The sequence below is a fragment of the Liolophura sinensis genome, chromosome 9 (genome assembly GCF_032854445.1).
Source record: "Liolophura sinensis isolate JHLJ2023 chromosome 9, CUHK_Ljap_v2, whole genome shotgun sequence".
Taxonomy (NCBI): Eukaryota; Metazoa; Mollusca; class Polyplacophora; order Chitonida; family Chitonidae; genus Liolophura; species Liolophura sinensis.
Genome location: NC_088303.1, coordinates 13,889,037 through 13,914,470, shown reverse-complemented (window position 1 = coordinate 13,914,470; position 25,434 = coordinate 13,889,037). Strand labels below are relative to the sequence as shown.

The window sequence follows — 25,434 nt, the reverse complement described above, 5'->3', positions numbered from 1 at the left end:
AATGTATTGGCCACCCAGTTATATTTTGTATTGCTTATTGATTAGCCAAAGAGTTTTACCTTGAATTGCAAATGCAGCAAACACACACGAAAAATCATGGCAGGTTTAAAACCAAGACATGATTTTCGATCGTTATCTGGGCAAATCCATTGTCCAATAAAGGCCTTCGACACAATTGTTGGAAAAAGAAATCGTGAAACGTCAGCGACACTACTGCTAAATCATTTTTCTGTTCTGCAGATCATTGTCAGTGACAGTACATCTTTTGGATTTGAGATTTTCTCGACTAATAATTTTTTCTCAAAATATCTTTTGAATGCCATTATCGCTGTAACATGTAATGCCACGCTTTGTCTGTAACTTGTTTTTCTCGTCAATGGGCTTTACATATATTTTTTCTCATTTTCTTTCATTTTGCCAAAATAATTACGCTTCCCTTTTTGAACAGCTGTCGTTCAGTGTATTGGCCACCAACTTATATTTTGAATTGCTTATTGATTAGCCAAAAAGTTATACCTTTAACTTTCACATGTAGGGAACACACGTGAAAAATCAAAAAACTGTTTGAAGCCAAAGCATGATTTTCGATCGTTATTTGGGCAAATCCATTGTCCAATAAAGGCCTTCGACACAATTGTTGGAAAAAGAAATCGTGAAACGTCAGCGAAACTGCTGCTAAATCATTTTTCTGTTCTAGATGATTGTCGTGAGTGACGAGGTGGCCGAGTGGTTAAGGCGATGGACTGCTAATCCATTGGGCTCTGCCCGCGTGGGTTCGAATCCCATCCTCGTCGAGATTTCCTTTTGTTTGTCTGCGAATCTTTATTTTTTTAATGTTTTTTCTTTTTAATTTTCAGGACGACAATGCCATTTAAGGCCTCCGTTATTGTACAAGTCATAAATGTATCAAATACATGTAATAGTTTATCTATTTTCAGTTTATGTCTTACAATTAATTGGATATAAATGCCTGTTTTGCGTTTTAGAAATCGGAAAAATTAGGAACTTTCCATGTTTTTACATTTGTCAGTATGAATGTAGTGTCATGCACCTAAATCAAATCCCTGACAGTATATCTTTCGGATTTGAGATTTTGTCGACTAATAATTTTTCCTCACAACATCTTTTGAATGCCATTATTACTGTAACATGTAATGCCACGCTTTGTCTGTAACTTGTTTTTTTTCGTAAATGGGCTTTACATATAATTTTTCTCATTTTCTTCCATTCTTGGCAAAATAATTACGTTTCCCTTTTTGAACAGCTGTCGTTTAATATATTGGCCACCCAGTTATGTTTTAAATTGCTTATTGATTAGCCAAAAAGTTATACCTTTAATTTGCACATGCACTAAACACATGTGAAAATTCAAAAAACGTTTAAAGCCAAGGCATGATTTTCGATCGTTATTGGGGCAAATCCATTCCCCAATAAGGGCCGACACAATTGTAAGGAAAAGAGGTTGTGAAACGTCAGCGAAACTCCTGCTAAATCATTTTTCTCTTCTGGAGATGATTGTCGTGGGTGACGAGGTGGCCGAGTGGTTAAGGCGATGGACTGCTAATCCATTGGGCTATGCCCGCGTGGGTTCGAATCCCATCCTCGTCGTGATTGCCTTTTGTTTGTTTGTTTTTGAATTTTTTTTTTTTTTTTTCAGGAGTCCGCTTCGGGACTGGTAGATCCAGGATCAATCCTTGATCGAGTCACACCTAAGACTTTAAAAGAGAAAGTTGTAACTTCCTCGCTTGGCGTTCAGCATGAAGGGGATAGTGCAACGACTGGTTGACCCGTATCAGTATAATGGCTCGGGCGGGGCGGCTTACTTGCCTTCGGTAAGTCGTCTCCGTGAAGCAGCACTAAATAAAAGAGCGGTGGAAATCCGTCCTGCAACAAGAAGGCACATTACACGTACATGCACCCTAATGATTCCTTCGTCGTCATATGACTGAAAAATTGTTGAGTACGACGTTAAACCCCAAGCACTCACTCACTCAATTTTCAGGACGACAATGCCACTTAAGGCTTCCATTAATATACAGGTCATAAATGTATCAAATACATGTAATAGTCTATCTATTTTCATCTTATTCCTCAGAATTAAATGGAAATATATATCTTGTTTGTGTTTTACAAACCGGAGAAATCGGGAATTTTCCATGCTTTTTATATTCGTCAGTATGAATGCAATGTCATGCACCTATAGGATTTCCATGACATTACATCTTTTGAGTTTTTAGATTCTCTCGACTAATAATTTAATTTTTCCTCACAACATCTATGATTGCCATTATCAAAGTAACGTGTAATACCACGCTTTGTCTGTAACTTGTTTTTCTCGTAAATGGACTTTTCATATACTGTTTCTCATTTTTTGCGTTCTTGCAAAAATGATTGCGCTTCCTTTTTTCAAAGGCTGTCGTTCAATGTATTGGCCACCCAGTTATATTTTGTATTGCTTATTGATTAGCCAAAGAGTTTTACCTAGGAAACACACGTTAAAAATCAAAAAACTGTTTGAAGCCAAAGCATGCTTTTCGATCGTTATTTGGGCAAATCCATTGTCCAATAAAGGCCTTCGACACAATTGTTGGAAAAAGAAATCGTGAAACGTCAGCGAAACTGCTGCTAAATCATTTTTCTGTTCTGCAGATAATTGTTCACAGTGACGAGGTGGCCGAGTGGTTAAGGCGATGGACTGCTAATCCATTAGGCTCTGCACGCGTGGTTTCGAATCCCATCCTCGTCGACATTGCATTTTGTTTGTTTCCGAAATCATTATTTAAGGGTTTTTTTTAATTTTTACGACGACAGTGCCACTTAAGGCTTCCGTTAATGGACAAGTCATAAATGTATCAAATACATGTAATAGTTTATCTATTTTCACCTAATTTCTTAGAATTAATTGGGTATAAATTCCTTTTTTCCATTTTAGAAATCGGAAAAATTGGGAAATTTCCATGTTTTTACAGTTGTCAGTATAAATGTAGTGTCATGCACCTATATGATTTCCATGACATTACATCTTTCAGTTTTTAGATTTTCTCACTTAATAATTTTTCTTCACAACATCTTTGGTTGATATTATCAATGAGACGTGTAATGCCACGCTTCGTCTGTAACTTGTTTTTCTCGTAAATGGACTTTTCATATACTGTTTCTCATTTTTTGCGTTCTTGCAAAAATGATTGCGCTTCCTTTTTTCAAAGGCTGTCGTTCAATGTATTGGTAACCCGGTTATATTTTGTATTGCTTATTGATTAGCCAAAGTGTTATACTTTGAATCGCAAATGCACCAAACACATGTGAAAAATCAAAAACGTTTGAAGCCAAAGCATGATTTTCGATCGTTATTTGGGCAAATCCATTCTCCAGTAAAGGCCTTTGACACAATTGTTGGAAAAAGAAATCGTGAAACGTCAACGAAACTGCTGCTAAATCATTTTTCTGTTCTGCAGATAACTGTCGTCAGTTACAGTACATCTTTTGGATTTGAGATTTTCTCGACTAATAATTTTTCCTCACAAAATCTTTATGAATGCCATTATCACTGTATCATATAATGCCACGCTATGTCTGTAACTTGTTTTTCTCGTCAATGGGCTTTACATATATTTTTTCTCATTTTCTTTCATTTTGCCAAAATAATTAGGCTTCCCTTTATGAACAGCTGTCGTATAATGTATTGGCCACCAACTTATATTGTGAAATGCTTATTGATTAGCTAAAATGTTATACCTTTAATTTGCACATGCAGCAAACACACGTGAAAAAATCAAAAAACGTTTGAAGCCAAGGCATGATTTTCGATCGTTATATGGGCAAATCCATTGTCCAATAAAGACCTTCGACACAATTGTTGGAAAAAGAAATCGTGAAAGGTCAGCAAAACTGCTGCTAAATCATTTTTCTGTTCTGGAGTTGATTGTCTCGAGTGACGAGGTGGCCGAGTGGTTAAGGCGATGGACTGCTAATCCATTGGGCTCTGCCCGCGTGGGTTCGAATCCCATCCTCGTCGAGATTGCCTTTTGTTTGTCTGCGCAATCATTTTTTTTTAATGTTTTTTTTTTGAATTTTCAGGAAGACAATTCCACTTAAGGCTTCCGTTAATGTACAAGTCATAAATGTATCAAATACATGTAATAGTTTATCTACTTCCAGCTAATTTCTTACAATTAGTTGGATATAAATACCTGTTTTGCGTTTTAGAAATCGGAAAAATCGGATATTTTCCATGTTTTTAGACTTGTCAGTATGAATGCAGTGTCATGCACCTAAATCAAATCCCTGACAGTACATCTTTCGCATTTGAGATTTTCTAGACTAATAATTTTTTGAATGCCATTATCACTGTAACATGTAATGCCACGCTTTGTCTGTAACTTGTTTTTTTCGTAAATGGGCTTTACAAATATTTTTTCTCATTTTCTTCCATTCTTGCCAAAATGATTGCGCTTCCCTTTTTGAACAGCTGTGGTTCAATTTATTGGCCACCCAGTTATATTTTGAATTGTTTATTGATTATCCAAATAGTTGTACCTTGAATTGCAAACGCGATTAAAACACGTGAAAAATCAAAAAACCGCTTAAAACCAAAGCATGATTTTCGATCGTTATCTGGGCAAATCCATTCTCCAATAAAGGCCTTCGACACAATTGTTGGAAAAAGAAATCGTAAAATGTCAGAGAAACTCCTGCTAAATCATTTTTCTGTTCTGCAAATGGTTCTTGTCAGTGACGAAGTGGCCGAGTGGTTAAGGCGATGGACTGCTAATCCATTGGGCTCTGCCTGCGTGGGTTCGAATCCCATCTTCGTCGGGATTGCCTTTTGTTTGTTTGTTTTTGAAATTTTTTTCTTCTTTTTTTTTTCAATTTTCAGGACGACAATGCCACTTAAGCCTTCCATTAATATACAGGTCATAAATGTATCAAATACATGTAATAGTCTATCTATTTTCATCTTATTCCTCAGAATTAAATGGAAATATATATCTTGTTTGCGTTTTACAAACCGGAAAAATCGGGAATTTTCCTTGCTTTTTATATTCGTCAGTATGAATGTAGTGTCATGCACCTATATGATTTCCATGACATTACATCTTTCGGATTTTAGATTTTGTCGACTAATAATTTTTCCTCTCAACATCTATGATTGGCATTATCAAAGTAACCTGTAATACCACGCTTTGTCTGTAACTTGTTTTTCTCGTAAATGGACTTTTCATATACTGTTTCTCATTTTTTGCGTTCTTGCAAAAATGATTGCGCTTCCTTTTTTCATCGGCTGTCGTTTAATGTATTGGCAACCCAGTTATATTTTGTATTGCCTATTGATTAGCCAAAAAGTTATCCCTTTAATTTGCACATGCAACAAACACACGTGACAATTCAATAAACGTTTGAAGCCAAAGCATGATTTTCGATCGTTATTTGGGCAAATCCATTCTCCAATAAAGGCCTTCGACACAATTATTGGAAAAAGAAATCGTGAAACGTCAGCGAAACTGCTGCTAAATCATTTTTCTGTTCTGCAGATAATTGTTGTCAGTGACGAGGTGGCCGAGTGGTTAAGGCGATGGACTGCTAATCCATTGGGCTCTGCCCGCGTGGGTTCGAATCCCATCCTCGTCGAGATTTCCTTTTGTTTGTCTGCGAATCTTTATTTTTTAATGTTTTTTCTTTTTAATTTTCAGGACGACAATGCCATTTCAGGCTTCCATTTATTAAGTCATAAATGTATCAAATACATGTAATAGTTTATCTATTTTCAGCTTATGTCTTACAATTAATTGGATATAAATGCCTGTTTTGCGTTTTAGAAATCGGAAAAATCGGAAATTTTCCATGTTTTTACATTTGTCAGTATAAATGTAGTGTCATGCACCTAAATCAAATCCCTGACAGTACATCTTTCGGATTTGAGATTTTGTCGACTAATAATTTTTCCTCACAACATCTTTTGAATGCCATTATTACTGTAACATGTAATGCCACGCTTTGTCGGTAACTTGTTTTTCTCGTAAATGGGTTTTACATATATTTTTTCTCATTTCTTTCATTCTTGGCAAAATAATTACGTTTCCCTTTTTGAACAGCTGTCGTTTAATATATTGGCCACCCAGTTATGTTTTAAATTGCTTATTGATTAGCCAAAAAGTTATACCTTTAATTTGCACATGCACCAAACACACGTGAAAATTCAAAAAACGTTTGAAGCCAAGGCATGATTTTCGATCGTTATTCGGGCAAATCCATTCTCCAATAAGGGCCGACACAATTGTAAGGAAAAGAGGTTGTGAAACGTCAGCGAAACTCCTGCTAAATCATTTTTCTCTTCTGGAGATGATTGCCGTGGGTGACGAGGTGGCCGAGTGGTTAAGGCGATGGACTGCTAATCCATTGGGCTCTGCCCGCATGGTTCGAATCCCATCCTCGTCGATATTGCATTTTGTTTGTTTCCGAAATCATTTTTTAAGGGTTTTTTTTTAAATTTTCGACGACAGTGCCACTTAAGGCTTCCGTTAATGGACAAGTCATAAATGTATCAAATACAAGTAACATTTTATCTATTTTCACCTAATTGCTTAGAATTAATTGGGTATAAATTCCTTTTTTCCGTTTTAGAAATCGGAAAAATTGGGAAATTTCCATGTTTTTTACAGTTGTCAGTATAAATGTAGTGTCATGCACCAATATGATTTCCATGACATTACATCTTTCAGTTTTTAGATTTTCTCTACTAATAATTTTTCCTCACAACATCTTTGGTTGATATTATCAATGAGACGTGTAATGCCACGCTTCGTCAGTAACTTGTTTTTCTCGTAAATGGACTTTTCATATACTGTTTCTCATTTTTTGCGTTCTTGCAAAAATGATTGCGCTTCCTTTTTTCAAAGGCTGTCGTTCGATGTATTGGTAACCCGGTTATATTTTGTATTGCTTATTGATTAGCCAAAGTGTTATACTTTGAATCGCAAATGCACCAAACACATGTGAAAAATCAAAAAACGTTTGAAGCCAAAGCATGATTTTCGATCGTTATTTGGGCAAACCCATTCTCCAATAAAGGCCTTAGACACAATTGTTGGAAAAAGAAATCGTGAAACGTCAGCGAAACTGCTGTTAAATCATTTTTCTGTTCTGTTGCCATTATCAATGAGACGTGTAATGCCACGCTTTGTCTGTAGCTGGTTTTTTACGTAAATGGACTTTTTATATACTGTTTCTCTTTTTCTTTCATTCTGCCAAAATAATTAGGCTTCCCTTTATGAACAGCTGTCATATAATGTATTGGCCACCAACTTATATTTTGAATTGCTTATTGATTAGCCAAAATGTTATACATTGGTGACATTGTTATGTTTACCTACCCTGGGCAAACCTATGAATGTCGGAAGTGTGGCCAAAATTCACACAAGGCAGCAGAGTGTAGGGCACTGTGGTGTTCTAACTGCGACGGTTTCTCCCCCCCATCAGAATCCTCATACAGAGAAGGACTGTACAGATCCATGCCGAATGTGTGACTCAGGGCTTCATACGGTCAGTGACTGTTGTGCAAGAGCAATGTCGTACGAGGCGCGGGTTAAGGGGAACCTACCGACTATGCGCCAGTATAATAAGGAAGACGCTGTAAAACAAGATGGCGTTGATGTTGAGGTCAGCGACGATGATGACCCATTCAACCCACCTGCTATGGAACTGGTTCAAGACGGCGACGAGAACGAAGACGAAATCGACGAGAATGGTGACGACAGCGCCGATGATGACGTCAGCGACGACAGCGAGTCTGATAAAGAGATGGACGTCCGGGAGAATACTAAGAACACCGAAGAAGTGGATGTTGGTGATAATGAAACGTCATCACCTATCTTGAGGGTGAAGAATGTGGTCGTGGCTGACGTGCACGCTCCCGACGTGGGTTCACCAGTCCCAGTCGAGGAAAAGAGATCTATGATGGACAATGGCAGTACAGCTGAAAAGGCAGCGTCATCTATCCCGCCCAGTTCCCATCCTACTGATTATGATGGTGTTGATGCCGATCAGTCGTCAGACTGTATGACGCCGACTCCATCTGAGGAGGGGGACACCATGCTTCTGGAATACAGGAAAAGAAAATCGCTTGCTTCTCGTGCGAGGCAGCGAATGAAAAGAGACAAATGAGGTATAGCGTAATTAGGACTCTCTTATTTGACCACAATGGGTATGTACGCTCTACCTTTACTTATTTGTATAATGAGCTTAAATAATATTCGTTTTGGGACTTTAAATGTTAATGGTTTACAGGATCCGTCTAAACAAGAACATGTCAAACAATTTGTTTTCGATAAAGGAATTGATGTACTATTCTTACAGGAAACACACCTCGAAAACTATAATTACACTAAATATTTGCAAATCCCGGGCGATGCAAGGTGGGCGTCTGGGTCAAATCGAAGTTGTGGGGTGGGAATAATTATTAGGTATACGGTAGACTGCTTTATACAGAAAATACAGAGGTGCCCTAATGGTCGGTAAGTCTTAGGGTTGAACTCAACAACATTGCTTTAAACCTTGTTTGTGTATATGCCCCTAATAATCCAAAGGAAAGAAAAGAGTTTATTTCTAATCTAGATAATGTGATGCAGGGCAGTGAGTTGGTTATTATGGGTGGGGATTTTAATTGTGTCGAGAGCATTGAATTAGATAGAGCTGGCTGTGCCACTAATGGAAGGAATGATGGAGTGGACGAAATTAATAATTTGAAAAGAGATTTTGGTATTTGTGATATTTTTAGGAAACTCCATCCGAATGAGAATTGTTACACGTGGTCTAGGCGCCAGTGTGCCAGTAGACTGGATAGATTTTATATCCCTAACGCTGTGTTTAAGTATGTAACCCAGTGTGATGCTGTACATGTGTCTTTTTCTGATTATTCGTGTTTGTTTTTTTGATATTTCTTTTGAAGATGTCATTTCAGGGGGGCCGTTCTACTGGAAGTGTAATACTTCTGTGTTAAATGACATGGAGCTTGTTGATAATATTAAACCCGTCTTCCATGATATTTTCTCTGTCTGTACAACTGGTCATGCAGATCTAATAGACAGATGGGAGATTTTTAAAAGGGAATGTAAAGACAGAATTCGGAGTTACTGTAAGGAGAAATCTATGAACAAAAAACGTGATTTGTTAGAACTTGAACAAGAATTAAATGTGTTAAAATCTAGTCCAGTCACTTACTGTGAGCGTATTGACAATGTGAAAAAGACTCTAAATGCCCTTTATAAGTCGAATCATGCGGGAGCGGTTATCCGTGCTAAAGTTGTTCATTTTGATCAGGGAGAAAAAACAACGAAATAATTCATTAGACCAGAAGTTGGTAGGGGCAGAAAGAAGATGATCAAAAGTATTACTTGTCATAGTGATTCTTCAATATTCCATGAATATGAGGAAGGTATTGCTAAGTGTATAAGGTCGTATTATATGAAATTGTATACTGAATAAGATACTGACTCTTCCATTCAAGATGAGTTCTTGTCAGTAAAAAATATGTCTAAAAACCGTTCGTCGGGATGCGACGGTTTGCCAGCAGAGTTTTATGTACAATTTTGGCCCCTGTTTTCGGGTGTGTTTACGGATGTAGTTAATTACTGTTTTAACTTGGGTAGATTAAGTAATTCACAGCGTTCTGGGTTAATCACACTATTATGTAAGGACCCCGACAATGCCGAAAGCATAAAAAACTGGAGGCCAATTAGCTTACTAAATGTAGATTATAAGATTGTTTCTAAAGCTTTGTGCAATCGGTTAAAAATGTGATCGATACAATTGTACTTCAGAATTAGACATGTGGAATACCAGGCCGAAGTATTTTTGACAACCTTCACTTATTACGAAATACATATGATTATATTGAACAAAAAGATTTAAAAGGATGCTTTCTTAACTTAGACCAAGAGAAAGCCTTTGACAGAGTAGACTGGTCATTTTTGTTCAAATGTTTAGAGAAATTTAACTTCGGACCCGACTTTTGTAAGTGGGTGCAATTATGATATACTGACATTACAAGTAATGTTATTGTGAACGGGCACATAACAGAAGAATTTAAACTGAGTCGAGGTGTCCGACAGAGTTGTTCTTTGTCACCATTATTGTATGTGTACTTAAAGCCCTTTATAGCGGCCATTAGAAACAATGACGAAATTAATGGTGTACGGTTACCCGGCACAAATAAGGAAAAAGAGTGTCCGCATTTGCAGATGATACGACTGCAATTTTATCTGAAGAGAGTTCTGTTCCGCATGTAATTAAAATAGCAGAAAGGTATGGAAAAGCCTCAGGAGCAAAACTCAACTTGTTGAAAAGCACGGTTCTTCCCATTGGTAACTGGGACGAAACTAACGTGCACGGTGGTGGGCTTAACATCACTACAAACTCAAAGATTTGTGGGGTATTTTTTGGGCCAGGTCAAACAGAACTCAATTCTGAGCGTGTTTTAAGTAAGGTAAAGAAACATGTATTAGCATGGAATGGAAGATATTTGACTCTACGGGGGAGGTCTGTCTTAATTAATACAGTTGCTTTAGCTGTCTTATGGTTTTCTGCACAGTGTACTCTGTTGCCACCTAAATGTGTCAATCAATGTTCCCAAACTGTGTTCAGACTTTTGTGGGATAACAAGCCCGAAAGTTTGAAGAGAGTTGTCGTACATAATAAAATAGGGAATGGAGGCATAAACGTACATAATATAGAATGTAAAATAAAAGCACTTGTTACTCGGCATGTTTTAAAATTAATTCATGGAACAACAGCGGAATGGAAATACTTTGCCATCTATTGGTTGGGTTTACCCTTAAGGCATGTTTGTCGTGAATTCTGTCGTTCCAATGTCCCACATTCTGAAAACATTCCACCTTTTTATAGACTGGCCCTGAGCGCCTGGAGAGAATTTACCACAGGTGTACAGCAACCTGTAACATTGTGTTCAAGCAGGTATATTTATGAATATTTTGTAACAAAAACAGTACATTGTCCAAGAGCAATGGTGTCTATGCCGCATTTGGACTGGGTTAGAATATGGAAAACTGTTTTTCATCAATTCTTAGATCACAATTTGGTCAACTTCAGTTATAAGTTGGTTCATGACATTTTGCCCGTTAAGGAAAAACTTCTTAGGAGAAATGTAGCCACCGATGACTTTTGTGTTTTTTGCTCCCTGTCTGAAACTCGGCAACATCTGTTTGTACAATGTAAGATCGTTGAGGATGTGTTTAATGACTTTAACCGGATATTTGTTTTGTTTGCGAACTACCTACCAAATATGGACTCGGAAACATTAATTTACAAGGTATTCAATTCCACCTTTAACCAGGAAGTTAGAGCGGTGATGGTGTATGTCATATGTGTTCTTCAGTTTAGTATTTGGTGTGCACGCAACGACATAATATTTCAGAAAAAGAACAGGGATGTTGTTGCTATTGTTAAGGCTGCCAAAGGAATAATTAAAACACGTATTCATATTGACTTTTTTCGACTAGACAGGCCATCTTTCGAGAAAATCTGGTGTATAAACAAAGTATTCTGTACATTACAGAATGATAAATTAGTGCATTTATTGAAATGAGCAGCTAATGTGCAATTGTTCTATTCACAAAGCAGTCATCTTTTCTATGATATTTTATTTTAATTAAGACTGCCTTGTGATTTCAAAAGTTTGTGATAGCCGGGTATTGTTAAATCTTGTGTATTTGATGACAATCTGGGAATAAATTCAAATATTTACAAAATCTATTTTCACCTAATTGCTTAGAATTAATTGGGTATCAATAAAATTGGGAAATTTCCATGTTTTTACAAAGGTCAGTATAAATGTAGTGTCATGCACCTATATGATTTCCATGACATTACATCTTTCAGTTTTTAGATTCTCTCGACTAATAAATTTTTCTCACAACATCTTTTGAATACCATTATTACTGTAACATGTAATGCCACGCTTTGTCTGTAACTTGTTTTTCTAGTAAATGGGCTTTACATATATTTTTTCTCATTTTCTTTCACTCTTGCCAAAATAATTACGCTTCCCTTTTTGAACAGCTGTCGTTCATTGTATTGGCCACCCAATTATATTTTGAATTGTTTATTGATTAGCCAAAGAGTTATACCTTGAATCGCAAATGCACCAAACACACGTGAAAATCAAAAAACGTTTGAAGTCAAAGCATGATTTTCGATCGTTATTTGGGGAAATCCATTCTCCAATAATGCCCTTGGACACAATTGTTGGAAAAAGAAATCGTGAAACGTCAGCGAAACTGCTGCTAAATCATTTTTCTGTTCTTTTGCCATTATCAATGAACCGTGTAATGCCACGTGTAATGCCACGCTTCGTCTGTAACTTGTTTTTCTCGTAAATGGACTTTTCATATACTGTTTCTCATTTTTTGCGCTCTTGCAAAAATGATTGCGCTTCTTTTTTTCATGGGCTATCGTTTAATGTATTGGCAACCAAGTTATATTTTGTATTGCTTATTGATTAGCCAAAGTGTTATACCTTGAATCGCAAATACACCAAAAATAAAGGCGGACACAATTGTTGGGAAAAGAAATAGTAAAATGTCAGCGAAACAGCTGCTAATTCATTTTTCTGCTCTGGAGATGATAGTCGTGGGTGACGAGGTGGCTGAGTGGTTAAGGCGATGGACTGCAAAACACATCCTCGTCGACATTGCATTTTGTTTGTTTCCGAAATCATTTTTTTTAAAGGTTTTTTTTTTAATTTTCAGGACAACAGGGCCACTTAAGGCTTCCGTCAATGTACAAGTCATAAATGTATCAAATACATGTAATAGTTTATCTATTTTCACCTAATTGCTTAGAATTAATTGGGTATAAATACCTTTTTTCCGTCTTAGAAATCGGAAAATTTGGGAAATTTCCATGTTTTTACAAAGGTCGGTATGAATGTAGTGTCATGCACCTATATGATTTCCATGACATTACATCTTTCAGTTTTTAGATTCTCTCGACTAATACTTTTTCCTCACATCTTTTGAATGCCATTATCACTGTAACATGTAATGCCACGTTTTGTCTGTAACTTGCTTTTCTCGTAAATGGGTTTTACATATATTTTTTCTCATTTTCTTTCACTCTTGCCAAAATAAAATTACACTTCCCTTTTTGAACAGCTGTCGTTCATTGTAATGGCCACCCAATTATATTTTGAATTCCTTATTGATTAGCCAAAGAGTTATACCTTGAATTGCAAACGCACTATACACACGTGAAAAATCAAAACACTGTTTATATCCAAAGCATGATTTTCGATCGTTATTTGGGCAAATCCATTCTACAATAAAGGCCTTCGACACAATTCTTGGATAAAGAAATCGTGAAACGTCAGCGAAACTGCTGCTAAATCATTTTTCTGTTCTGCAGATTATGTTGTCAGTGACGAGGTGGCCGAGTGGTTAAGGCGATGGACTGCTAATCCATTGGGCTCTGCCCGCGTGGGTTCGAATCCCATCCTCGTCGAGATTGCCTTTCGTTTGTCTGCGAATCTGTAATTTTTTGATGTTTTTTCTTTTTTATTTTCAGGACAACAAATCCACTTAAGGTTTCCGTCAATGTACAAGTCATAAATGTATCAAATACATGTAATAGTTTATCTATTTTCACCTAATTGCTTAGAATTAATTGGGTATAAATACCTTTTTTCCGTTTTAGAAATAGGAGAAATTGGGAAATTTCAATGTTTTTACAGTTGTCAGTATAAATGTAGAGTCATGCACCTATATGATTTCCATGACATTACATCTTTCAGTTTTTAGATTCTCTCGACTAATATTTTTTTCTTACAACATTTTTTGAATGCCATTATCACTGTAACAGGTAATGCCACGCTTTGTCTGTAACTTGTTTTTCTCGTAAATGGGCTTTACATATATATTTTTCTCATTTTCTTTCACTCTTGCCAAAATAATTACGCTTCCCTTTTTGAACAGCTGTCGTTCATTGTATTGGCCACCCAATTATATTTTGAATTGTTTATTGATTAGCCAAAGAGTTATACCTTGAATCGCAAATGCACCAAACACACGTGAAAAATCAAAAACCGTTTGAAGCCAAGGCATGATTTTCGATCGTTATTTGGGCAAATCCATTCTCCAATAATGCCCTTCGACACAATTGTTGGAAAAAGAAATCGTGAAACGTCAGCGAAACTGCTGCTAAATCATTTTTCTGTTCTTTTGCCATTATCAATGAAACGTGTAATGCCACGCTTCGTCTGTAACTTGTTTTTCTCGTCAATGGACTTTTCATATACTGTTTCTCATTTTTTGCGTTCTTGCAAAAATGATTGCGCTTCCTTTTTTCATGGGCTGTCCTTCAATGTATTGACAACCCAGTTATATTTTGTATTGCTTATTGATTAGCCAAAGTGTTATACCTTTAATCGCAAATACACCAAACACACGTGAAAAATCAAAAAACGTTTGCAGCCAAAGCATGCTTTTTAATCGTTATTTGGGCAAATTCATTCTCCAATAAAGGCTTTCGACACAATTGTTGGAAAAAGAAATTATGAAACGTCAGCGAAACAGCTGCTAAATAATTTTTCTGTTCTCCAGATCATTGTCAGTGACAGTACATCTTTCGGATTTGAGATTTTCTCGACTAATAATTTTTCCTCACATCTTCTGAATGCCATTATCACTGTAACATGTAATGCCACGCTTTGTCTGTAACTTGTTTTTCTCGTAAATGGACTTAACATATATTTTTTCTCATTTTCTTTCATTCTGCCAAAAAAATTACGCCTCCCTTTTTGAACAGCTGTCGCTCAATGTATTGGCCATCAACTTATATTTTGAATTACTTATTGATTAGCCAAAAAGTTATACCTTTAACTTTCACATGTAGCAAACACACGTGAAAATTCAAAAAACGCTTGAAGCCAAGGCATGATTTTCGATCGTTATTTGGGCAAATCCATTCTCCAACAAAGGCCTTCGACACAATTCTTGGATAAAGAAATCGTTAAACGTCAGCGAAACTGCTGCTAAATCATTTTTCTGTTCTGCAGATAATTGTTGTCAGTGACGAGGTGGCCGAGTGGTTAAGGCGATGGACTGCTAATCCATTGGGCTCTGCCCGCGTGGGTTCGAATCCCATCCTCGTCGAGATTGCCTTTCGTTTGTCTGCGAATCTGAATTTTTTTGATGTTTTTTCTTTTTAATTTTCAGGACGACAATTCCATTTAAGGCTTCCGTCAATGTACAAGTCATAAATGTATCAAATACATGTAATCGTTTATCTATTTTCACCTAATTGCTTAGAATTAATTGGATATAAATACCTTTTTTCCGTTTTAGAAATCGGAAAAATTGGGAAATTTCAATGTTTTTACAGTTGTCAGTATAAATGTAGAGTCATGCACCTATATGATTTCCATGACATTACATCTTTCAGTTTTTAGATTCTCTCGACTAATAATTTTTTCTTACAACATTTTTTGAATGCCATTATCACTGTAACATGTAATGCCACGCTTTGTCTGTAACTTGTTTTTCTCGTAAATGGGCTTTACATATATGTTTTCTCATTTTCTTTCACTCTTGCCAAAATAATTACGCTTCCCTTTTCGAACAGCTGTCGTTCATTGTATTGGCCACCCAATTATATTTTGAATTGTTTATTGATTAGCCAAAGAGTTATACCTTGAATTGCAAATGCACCATACACACGTGAAAAATCAAAAAATGTTTGAAGTCAAAGCATGATTTTCGATCGTTATTTGGGGAAATCCATTCTCCAATAATGCCCTTCGACACAATTGTTGGAAAAAGAAATCGTGAAACGTCAGCGAAACTGCTGCTAAATCATTTTTCTGTTATTTTGCCATTATCAATAAAACGTGTATTGCCACGTGTAATGCCACGCTTCGTCTGTAACTTGTTTTTCTCGTAAATGGACTTTTCATATACTGTTTCTCATTTTTTGCGCTCTTGCAAAAATGATTGCGCTTCTTTTTTTCATGGGCTATCGTTTAATGTATTGGCAACCAAGTTATATTTTGTATTGCTTATTGATTAGCCAAAGTGTTATACCTTGAATCGCAAATACACCAAAAATAAAGGCGGACACAATTGTTGGGAAAAGAAATAGTAAAACGTCAGCGAAACTGCTGCTAATTCATTTTTCTGTTCTGGAGATGATTGTCGTGGGTGACGAGGTGGCTGAGTGGTTAAGGCGATGGACTGCAAAACACATCCTCGTCGACATTGCATTTTGTTTGTTTCCGAAATCATTTTTTTTAAAGGTTTTTTTTTAATTTTCAGGACAACAGGGCCACTTAAGGCTTCCGTCAATGTACAAGTCATAAATGTATCAAATACATGTAATAGTTTATCTATTTTCACCTAATTGCTTAGAATCAATTGGGTATAAATACCTTTTTTCCGTTTTAGAAATCGTAAAATTTGGGAAATTTCTATGTTTTTACAAAGGTCGGTATAAATGTAGTGTCATGCACCTATATGATTTCCATGACATTACATCTTTCAGTTTTTAGATTTTCTCGACTAATACTTTTTTCTCACATCTTTTGAATGCCATTATCACTGTAACATGTAATGCCACGCTTTGTCTGTAACTTGTTTTTCTCGTAAATGGGCTTTACATATATATTTTTCTCATTTTCTTTCACTCTTGCCAAAATAATTACGCTTCCCTTTTTGAACAGCTGTCGTTCATTGTATTGGCCACCCAATTATATTTTGAATTGTTTATTGATTAGCCAAAGAGTTATACCTTGAATCGCAAATGCACCAAACACACGTGAAAAATCAAAAAACGTTTGAAGCCAAGGCATGATTTTCGGTCGTTATTTGGGCAAATCCATTCTCCAATAAAGGCCTTCGACACAATTGTTGGAAAAAGAAATCGTGAAACGTCAGCGAAACTGCTGCTAAATCATTTTTTCTGTTCTGCAGATTTTTGTAGTGGGTGACGAGGTGGCCGAGTGGTTAAGGCGATGGACTGCTAATCCATTGGGCTCTGCCCGCGTGGGTTCGAATCCCATCCTCGTCGACATTACTTTTTGTTTGTCTGCGAAATCATTTTATTAAGGTTTTTTTTTTTTAATTTTCAGGACGACAGTGCTACTTAAGGTTTCCGTTAATGGACAAGTCATAAATGTATCAAATACATGTAATCGTTTATCTATTTTCACCTGATTGCTTAGAATTAATTGGATATAAATACCTTTTTTCCGTTTTAGAAATCGGAAATTGTCCATGTTTTTACAGTTCTCAGTATGAATGTAGTGTCATGCACCTATATGATTTCCATGACATTACATCTTTCGGATTTTAGATTCTCTCGACTAATAATTTTTCCTCACAACATCTTTGATTGCCATTATCAATGAAACGTGTAATGCCACGCTTTGTCTGTAACTTGTTTTTCTCGTAAATGGGCTTTACATATATTTTTTCTCATTTTCTTTCACTCTTGCCAAAATAAAATTACGCTTCCCTTTTTGAACAGCTGTCGTTCATTGTAATGGCCACCCAATTATATTTTGAATTCCTTACTGATTAGCCAAAAAGTTATACCTTGAATTGCAAACGCGCTAAACACACGTGAAAAATCAAAACACTGTTTATAGCCAAAGCATGATTTTCGATCGTTATTTGGGGAAATTCATTCTACAATAAAGGCCTTCGACACAATTGTTGGATAAAGAAATCGTTAAACGTCAGCGAAACTGCTGCTAAATCATTTTTCTGTTCTGCAGATTTTTGTAGTGGGTGACGAGGTGGCCGAGTGGTTAAGGCGATGGACTGCTAATCCATTGGGCTCTGCCCGCGTGGGTTCGAATCCCATCCTCGTCGACATTCCTTTTGTTTGTCTGCGAAATCATTTTATTAAGGGTTTTTTTTTTAATTTTCAGGACGACAGTGCCACTTAAGGTTTCCGTTAATGGACAAGTCATAAATGTATCAAATACATGTAATCGTTTATCTATTTTCACCTGATTGCTTAGAATTAATTGGATATAAATACCTTTTTTCCGTTTTAGAAATCGGAAAAATCGGAAATTGTCCATGTTTTTACAGTTGTCAGTATGAATGTAGTGTCATGCACCTATATGATTTCCATGACATTACATCTTTCGGATTTTAGATTTTCTCGACTAATAATTTTTCCTCACAACATCTTTGATTGCCATTATCAATGAAACGTGTAATGCCACGCTTTGTCTGTAACTTATTTTTCTCGTAAATGGACTTTAGATATATTTTTTCTCATTTTTTTTTTTGCGTTCTTGCCAAAATGATTGCGCTTCCGTTTTTAACGGCTGCCGTTCAGTGTATTGGCCACACAGTTATGTTTTGTATTGTTCATTGATTAGCCAAAGTGTTATACCTTAAATTTGCACATGCAGCAAACACACGTGAAAATTCAAAAAACGCTTGAAGCCAAGGCTTGATTTTCGATCGTTATTTGGGCAAATCCATTGTCCAATGAAGGCCTTCGACACAATTGCTGGAAAAAAGAGATGGTGAAATGTCAGCGAAACTGCTGCTAACTCATTTTTCTGTTCTGCAGATAATTGTTGTCAGTGACGAGGTGGCTAAGTGGTTAAGGCGATGGACTGCTAATACATTGGGCTTTGCCAGCGTTGGTTCGAATGCAATCTACGTCGAGATTGCCTTTTGTTTCTTTGAGATGTAGATACAACGACAACCGTGAATTGTGTGACACTTGCCCTTTATTTATCTGCGAAGGTATCTCAGCTTGGGTTCCAATCTCATACAACTGACAAAAATCCAGAAACCGGCGAAAATGTACAGAAAGAAAAGGGGGACGTGCAGCAAAGAGAAGTTGTCACCAGTGACCTGGAAATACCCGTGCATGAACAAGCCGAGGCTCCTGAACCCCACGCTGAAATACAAAGAAAAGGTGGTGAAGAACCAGCAAGTCAGGAAAACGAAAAAACAAAGGAGGGGGACAGCGACGACAGTGAGGCGTTGGTCACACAATCTTCGGGTTTCTCCACGGTCCGGAACCAAAGAAGACGAAAACTCAAGCCTCACCCAAATTTGGTCATATTATTCTCTGCTTGAGCGTCAGACATAATATGCCTCCAGGAAACATTTTGGGACGATAACTTTATTGACCAATTCAAACATCTATTTCCCGGCAAATTGTACTTTAGCAATGCTGACGGGAGAAGCCGGGAAGGGGGCGCATTGTAGTAAGTCAGAAACCGCAACATTGTGTTACTGAATGGAAACGTGACGCAGCAGGTAGAATTATTTGCTTATGTGTAGAAGTAAATGCTGTGAAATATGATATCATGAACTGTTTTTGTCCAGTCTCTTTCAAACTATTTACGTCCAGAGGCTTATTGTATTTTGGTTGGGGACTTAAATGTGGTGTTTTCAACTCGTGATAGGTCAGCTAAGGTCCTACAACATGATAGGTCACGTCAGGTGTTCTTGACTTTGTCAGTGAGCACGATGTCAGAGATATGTAGCGGTATTGCCACCCTGATAAGATTAGTTTTTCTTGGAGACGATGTGCTAACGATGTATTACAACAAAACCGCATTGATCATGTGTTTGCGAGCAGGGCGTTAACAGCTAAATTACAATCAGTGCACTAGCGGAGAAATTCGTTTAGTGACCACAGCACCATTGTCCTCAGACTTGATCTTTGTACTGTTGAGCAAGGCCCTGGGGTTATTTATTTTAACAACCTATTATTGCAAGACAACGATTTCGTTAATCGTGTGCTGGAATTCATCGATACAGAGAAACAAAACGAGCAGTATACCAAAGAAATTACTGTCTTGTGGGATAATCTAAAAGCTTAGCCCTATTATTTGGCAAGACGAGAAAGGATTAAAGATGTAATCAGATATTCAGCATTCAATGCAAGTTGGTTAATGAATACAGGAGGGCTGCGAATATACCCAACTATGACAGAACATCAATTTGTCAGTTAGAATCGGAACTCAAGAGCATAGAATTGGATATATGTAAAGGCGCTATTCTACGGTCTAAGACCCTATGGGCTGTGGAGGGTGACAGAAATACCTCTTTTTTCTCAATATAGAGAGATGCAATCAGGAAAACAAAATTATCAGTGAATTAAGACTACCGATGATATTGTGACCTCTACAGATGACATTATAAATGAGATGTATAATTATTATGAGCAACTGTATACTAAAGATGCGGTTGATTTGAATGATGTTAAAAACTTACTGGCCTATGTTACAGTATGATGTTAGATGATGGTAATAGAACTTTCTGTGACACGGAGTTGACAAAGGATGAATTGTGTGTGGCACTGAAAGGTATGGCGAAAAACAAAAGTCCTGGCAATGACGGGCTCACGGCTGAATTTTATTGTTTCTTCTGACCTTAGTTGTGTAAAATTTTGTTTGATGTTTTCACCCAGAGTTTTGCCTGTGGCAATCTGCCTCGCTCAATGCGTTCTGGTGTAATCACTCTTATACATAAAGAGGAAGGTGCTCGTAACAACCTAAAAAAAACTGGAGACCCATGACTTTGCTCAGTGTAGATTACAAAATATTGCCTAGATGCCTGTCGAACCGACTAAAGTGTGTTATGGAAAGTCTCATATTGCCATTACAAAGCTGATGTGTGCCTGGTCGAGATAAAGCGGACACCGTAGCGAGCATTAGAGATGTTATCGATTGTGTAGCGGAGGACAATCTCAAAATGTATTTACTAAAACTTGATCAAGAGAAAGCCTTTGACAGGGTCTCGCACGCCTTTTTGTTAGAAGTGCTGGATAAGTTTGGCTTTGGCACGATGTTTATCACATGGATTAGTATGCTTTATAATGACATTAGAAGTGTTGTAAAAGTCAACGGTTTTGTCATGCCTTTTTTAGGGTGGGCAAATCGGTCTGACAAGGCTGTCCTATCTCCGCCATGTTATAGGTGTTAACTGCTGAACAACTGGGGGCCCTAATAAGAAACTGTAGTTCTATACAAGGCATTGATATTCCATTTTCCTCGTGCACGTCGCTCTGCTTTCAGCATGCAGACGATACTACCTTGACGCTAAGGGACAAAGAATCAGTAACGAAGACATTGTCATTTATTGATGTATATTGTAAAGCGTTCAACGCTAAAGTGAACATGAGTAAAAATAATTTGCTGTATGTGGGAAATAATGAACATGAAAGCCATGTTTCAGGCATACGAGTGAAACGAGACTGTATAAAAGTACTGGGTGTATGTCTAGGCCCTGACGCAACGTTGTGTAGTGAGCTCAACTGGCAAGAGGTGACTAATGATACCCATCGCCTGCTAAAAAAAACTGGCGACGGCGTCTTTTGACTCTACATGGTAGGGTAACGGTTATCAACTCATTGGTTGTGTCACGAGTGTAGTATAAGTTAGAAGTTATTCCAATGCCTGAAGTATACATAAAAAGAATTAAAAACATGTGTGTAGATTTTTTGTGGAATGGGGGTGCCCATTTAGTAGCTTATGGCACTGTTGTTAAAACTAGAACAGAAGGCGGTTTAAACCTCAAAGATGTAGCTTTGAAACAGGAGGCGTTTACACTGAAAACATTGGCGAAAATTTTAAATACCAGCTGTCGTGTACTGTGGAAGGAATTTTTGGGGGGTTTTCTACTGAAACATTGTAAACTCAATGTAACAACTGAGTTACTGTTTATGTCAAATGTTCATCGTGCTTTTCACAATCCTCATTACTATAAGGAAGTTTTTGCCAGTTGGTATAATTTTCTGAAGCATGCAGATCTAATTGTTGAGACAAAGTCCCAGAAATTGTGCCAACCTTTGTTTTCTAATCCGAGAATAACTGTTAACGGGAGGTCGCTCAGCTCAGACACATTTACTAGCAGTGGCATTGTTCTGGTAAAACACTTATTGAGATAATTCCTGGTTATTTGCCAGCTCAGGTGGTGATACAGATTGTATCCAAGCGGTTCCCGAACGCCGATGCAGTTAAACTGAAACTATGTTTACTCTTATCAAGTCATGCATCCCAAAGGATTGGACAAATACCACTGTTAGGCGGACAGAATTAATGTCTGAAGATATTGTTGTAAAGGATGGAGATATTAAAAAAACTGTTTGCTTATTGCAAACACGGGAGTTCTACATGTGTCTCGGTAAAGGTGTGGAAAAGTCTTGCGGCTCAGAGGAAATGTGGAAAAATGCCCTACCTAATGTGGCTATGAATAGAATTCTGGAACTGGTAAACTTTACACTGAAGAATCCCGCGTAGCGAGAAACTTTACACTGAAGAATCCCGCGTGGCGAGAAACTTTACACTGAAGAATCCCGAGTGGCGAGAATTAGATCTTAAAATTTTGCACAACGCCATTTTTACAAAAACAAAACTGTTTTAAATGGGAACTGTGAATTCAACTTTGTGTAGTATATGTGGAAAAGAACCCGAAGATATAGCACATATACCTTTGCAATGTGAAGTTTTGAGCCATTTTCACTTGAATGTAAATGATTTGTTGGAAGCACTTTTTCAAAAAGCTCCACATTTCTATCCAACTTACCATTCATTTCAATGTTTACTGCTTTTCGGCTTCCTTATGAAATCAAGACTTGTCAATGAAAATGCTGTAAACATAATACGTTCTACGGCCAGATTTGTAATTGAAAAAAGAAGACGTTTAAAGACTTTTCATGGCACTGATATTGATATCCACAGACTATTTGTATACTGAGTTAAACAGACGTTTGAACAGTATCATGATTACTATAGATCTAAAAGGCGGATCGGAGATTTCTCCAAACGATTTCTGCGAAACAGTCATGTCATAAAATTATCTGAATCTGGAGAACTCATGTATGTTTTTAAATGTATACCAAGTATGACTTTTGATTGTTAAAAGAGAAACATGTGTATACATCCCCACTTTTCTGTGATATTATTTTGGGAATAAAAACTGTGCTGGGTATGTCATTAATCTTATATTGTACATTTCAACAGTTCTTATCAAAAAACACAATAAGAATAAAACGGGATGGACTGCTAATCCAGTTGGTTCTGCCCGCGTGGATTCCAATCCCATCCTCGTCCAGGTTGCCTTTTCTTTCTCTTCAAAATCAATTTGTTTTTTGATGTTATTTTTTTTTAATTTCTTGACGACAGTGTCACTTAAGGCTTCCATTAATGTACAAATCATAAATGTATCAAGTACATGTAATAGTTTATCTATTTTCAACTAATTTCTCAGAATTAATTGGATATAAATACCTGTTTTGCATTTTAGAAACCGGAAAAATGGGGAATTTTCCATGTTTTCACTTTGGTCAGTGTAAATGTAGTGTCATGCACAATTCTTGAAATATTCTTGAGTACGGTGTAAAACACCAATCAAATAAATAAACTAAATAAATAAATCAACTGAAATGTCATGCTCTAAATTTTTTCGGCTCATCTGCACCGGTTGTGCCGCAGCGGCCTGGACATTGTCTATCGTCGTCTTGACTTTAATAGATCCTCCCTTCAGCAATTTTACGACGAGTCCGTCTCTACCGACACGTTCTTCCGACCATCCAATCCTCAAGCCAGGAAGGACATGGAAGGGATCGGGTACTGCATTAGGACCCAATACAATACCCCGAATGATGCGGGTAACCGGGAAAATGGTGGAAATGGTGAGATGAGATCGAGCCAGGATTTTGAGTTGGGACCTCCTCCCAGGTGCGTGCACGAGAGGAAAGCCGTGTCGCGATTAAAAATCTTACGTACCACAACGCCCATTGATATCTGCACCAGGTGTGGGTTCACAACCAGATCAACGTCCCGTTTGGACGCATTTACACTGTCGAAAACATCAGTCTGGAGTTCGATATGGTCACTGAACCGGAGATGGCTAGAAAGATCCAGTTTGGGAGGCTCGTCATACTATATGATCGCGTTCTCCGGCACCGCAGACTTGTGAAGGACAAATCGGACACACTCTGGAACATAAACCTCAATGTGCCAGCTAAACCGCTGAAGGGTGTCTTGATGCTGTTTGAGACTGAAGCAGCCGGAGCGCCGTGGAAGAGGAAGTCCTTCTGCAGCCTTCAGATCACAACGGTAGAGGTTACGAGAGCATCCCCAATCAGCGGGTGGAATGCAAGGTGCAACCAAGGAATGCGGGTGTACCAGCAATGGGAAGAGGCCGGGAAGTCCTACGCCTGCTCATCTATCACAAAGCGGCACCCAGAGGTGGCCAGGGTCGTAAGAGATCTAGGCCTAGCAGACGTGTCTTTGGAAGAATTCCTCAAGCCCAAGTATGCTCTGTCTTTGGGCCTAAGAACCAAGACGACGACCAGCTGCACTGGCAGTGGAAGGCGCGTGGAGAACGCCAGCGAAGGGATGACCATACAGGTCACAAAAGAGGCAGATGCAGCGGGCGTATTGAACGTTTATCTATATGTGATCATGGACGCCCAGTTTCACATGGAAGATGGCAGCTTCAAAGAGGCGCTGTACTGAGCCAACGCGGACTGCCTCCTCTGGTTCGAACCTCGAAAGCATAGAGATCAGGTTGATGTGGGCATATGCGAGCATACTTGCGCCTAGATGGGTATACTGGGGCTGTGAACCATCGTAGTACGTGAGGATGTGGTCCAGAGGGCTCCTTTGGGAGTCGAAAACCAAGGTGCCGTTTTGGAGGGTGTACCTCACAAGGAAGCCAAGTTCACCCTAGTCTGTCACCGGCCTTCTGTTCAGCCGTACCCATCGGCCATGCTGCCCTGTGTTAATTTGCCTATCATTGGGCAGGGTTGGTCTAGACTGTCGGGATAGGTCAGTCTGCGTCTTGAAAGCAACGATGGCTTCGCGGACATTAAAGAATTTCAAGAGGCCAGACTCTTTCAGGGAGGCGAGGAGTGCCCTCGGGGCCCATTTGCCATCTGCGAAATGCCTACCAAGCCACGTGGGGATGACAGAATGGCAGTTATCTACGAAGTCCCATACCTGGAACTCGGCGAAGCCTGTGCCGATGTCTTCCGAAAGGGGGGCATTGATGCGATGTCGACCATTCGGTGGGTTAGATGTCCGAATCGCTCGAAGTAGGGTTTGGCTCCGCCCTTTCCCTCGAAGGAGACCGGGTAGCAGGCCCTCATGTAGATGCTGACAACGTCTTTGGACACATCGAGTTCCAGAGCCCCTCGTGGCCATGCTAAACGCAAGCCTTCTGGACATCGTCGATGAGGTTGGCTGGCGTTGGTTACCAGCTATTGCGTTCCTTGGCCATAATACTGGCCGCGTGGTTGATTCCGAAGTTTCTGTCGAGTAACGTATTGTCGCCTAGGGCTTCACATTCCTTCTGGAGCCTTTCGTAAACCTCCCGCGTCCTGTAGGTACGCCTGTCCTGAAGTACGGACTGGTCGGCGGTTAGTTGCCTGTCTTGCAGGCCA

The 25,434-nt window shown here is 38.2% G+C and overlaps 11 non-coding genes across 11 annotated transcripts; all 11 read left to right on the top strand.

The window, feature by feature from the left end:
• The first annotated feature begins 712 nt into the window (after window positions 1-712).
• Trnas-gcu (transfer RNA serine (anticodon GCU)) lies at window positions 713-794 on the top strand. The gene has a single exon. It is a non-coding gene; the product is annotated as a tRNA-Ser (tRNA).
• Window positions 795-1,526: 732 nt separating this feature from the next.
• Trnas-gcu (transfer RNA serine (anticodon GCU)) lies at window positions 1,527-1,608 on the top strand. The gene has a single exon. It is a non-coding gene; the product is annotated as a tRNA-Ser (tRNA).
• A 1,056-nt stretch (window positions 1,609-2,664) lies between these two features.
• Trnas-gcu (transfer RNA serine (anticodon GCU)) lies at window positions 2,665-2,746 on the top strand. The gene has a single exon. It is a non-coding gene; the product is annotated as a tRNA-Ser (tRNA).
• A 1,187-nt stretch (window positions 2,747-3,933) lies between these two features.
• Window positions 3,934-4,015, top strand: Trnas-gcu (transfer RNA serine (anticodon GCU)). Its single transcript has one exon. It is a non-coding gene; the product is annotated as a tRNA-Ser (tRNA).
• Window positions 4,016-4,733: 718 nt separating this feature from the next.
• On the top strand, window positions 4,734-4,815 carry Trnas-gcu (transfer RNA serine (anticodon GCU)). The gene has a single exon. It is a non-coding gene; the product is annotated as a tRNA-Ser (tRNA).
• Window positions 4,816-5,546: 731 nt separating this feature from the next.
• Trnas-gcu (transfer RNA serine (anticodon GCU)) lies at window positions 5,547-5,628 on the top strand. The gene has a single exon. It is a non-coding gene; the product is annotated as a tRNA-Ser (tRNA).
• A 726-nt stretch (window positions 5,629-6,354) lies between these two features.
• Window positions 6,355-6,435, top strand: Trnas-gcu (transfer RNA serine (anticodon GCU)). The gene has a single exon. It is a non-coding gene; the product is annotated as a tRNA-Ser (tRNA).
• A 6,995-nt stretch (window positions 6,436-13,430) lies between these two features.
• Window positions 13,431-13,512, top strand: Trnas-gcu (transfer RNA serine (anticodon GCU)). The gene has a single exon. It is a non-coding gene; the product is annotated as a tRNA-Ser (tRNA).
• A 1,567-nt stretch (window positions 13,513-15,079) lies between these two features.
• Trnas-gcu (transfer RNA serine (anticodon GCU)) lies at window positions 15,080-15,161 on the top strand. The gene has a single exon. It is a non-coding gene; the product is annotated as a tRNA-Ser (tRNA).
• Window positions 15,162-16,988: 1,827 nt separating this feature from the next.
• On the top strand, window positions 16,989-17,070 carry Trnas-gcu (transfer RNA serine (anticodon GCU)). Its single transcript has one exon. It is a non-coding gene; the product is annotated as a tRNA-Ser (tRNA).
• Window positions 17,071-17,794: 724 nt separating this feature from the next.
• On the top strand, window positions 17,795-17,876 carry Trnas-gcu (transfer RNA serine (anticodon GCU)). Its single transcript has one exon. It is a non-coding gene; the product is annotated as a tRNA-Ser (tRNA).
• Window positions 17,877-25,434: the final 7,558 nt, after the last annotated feature.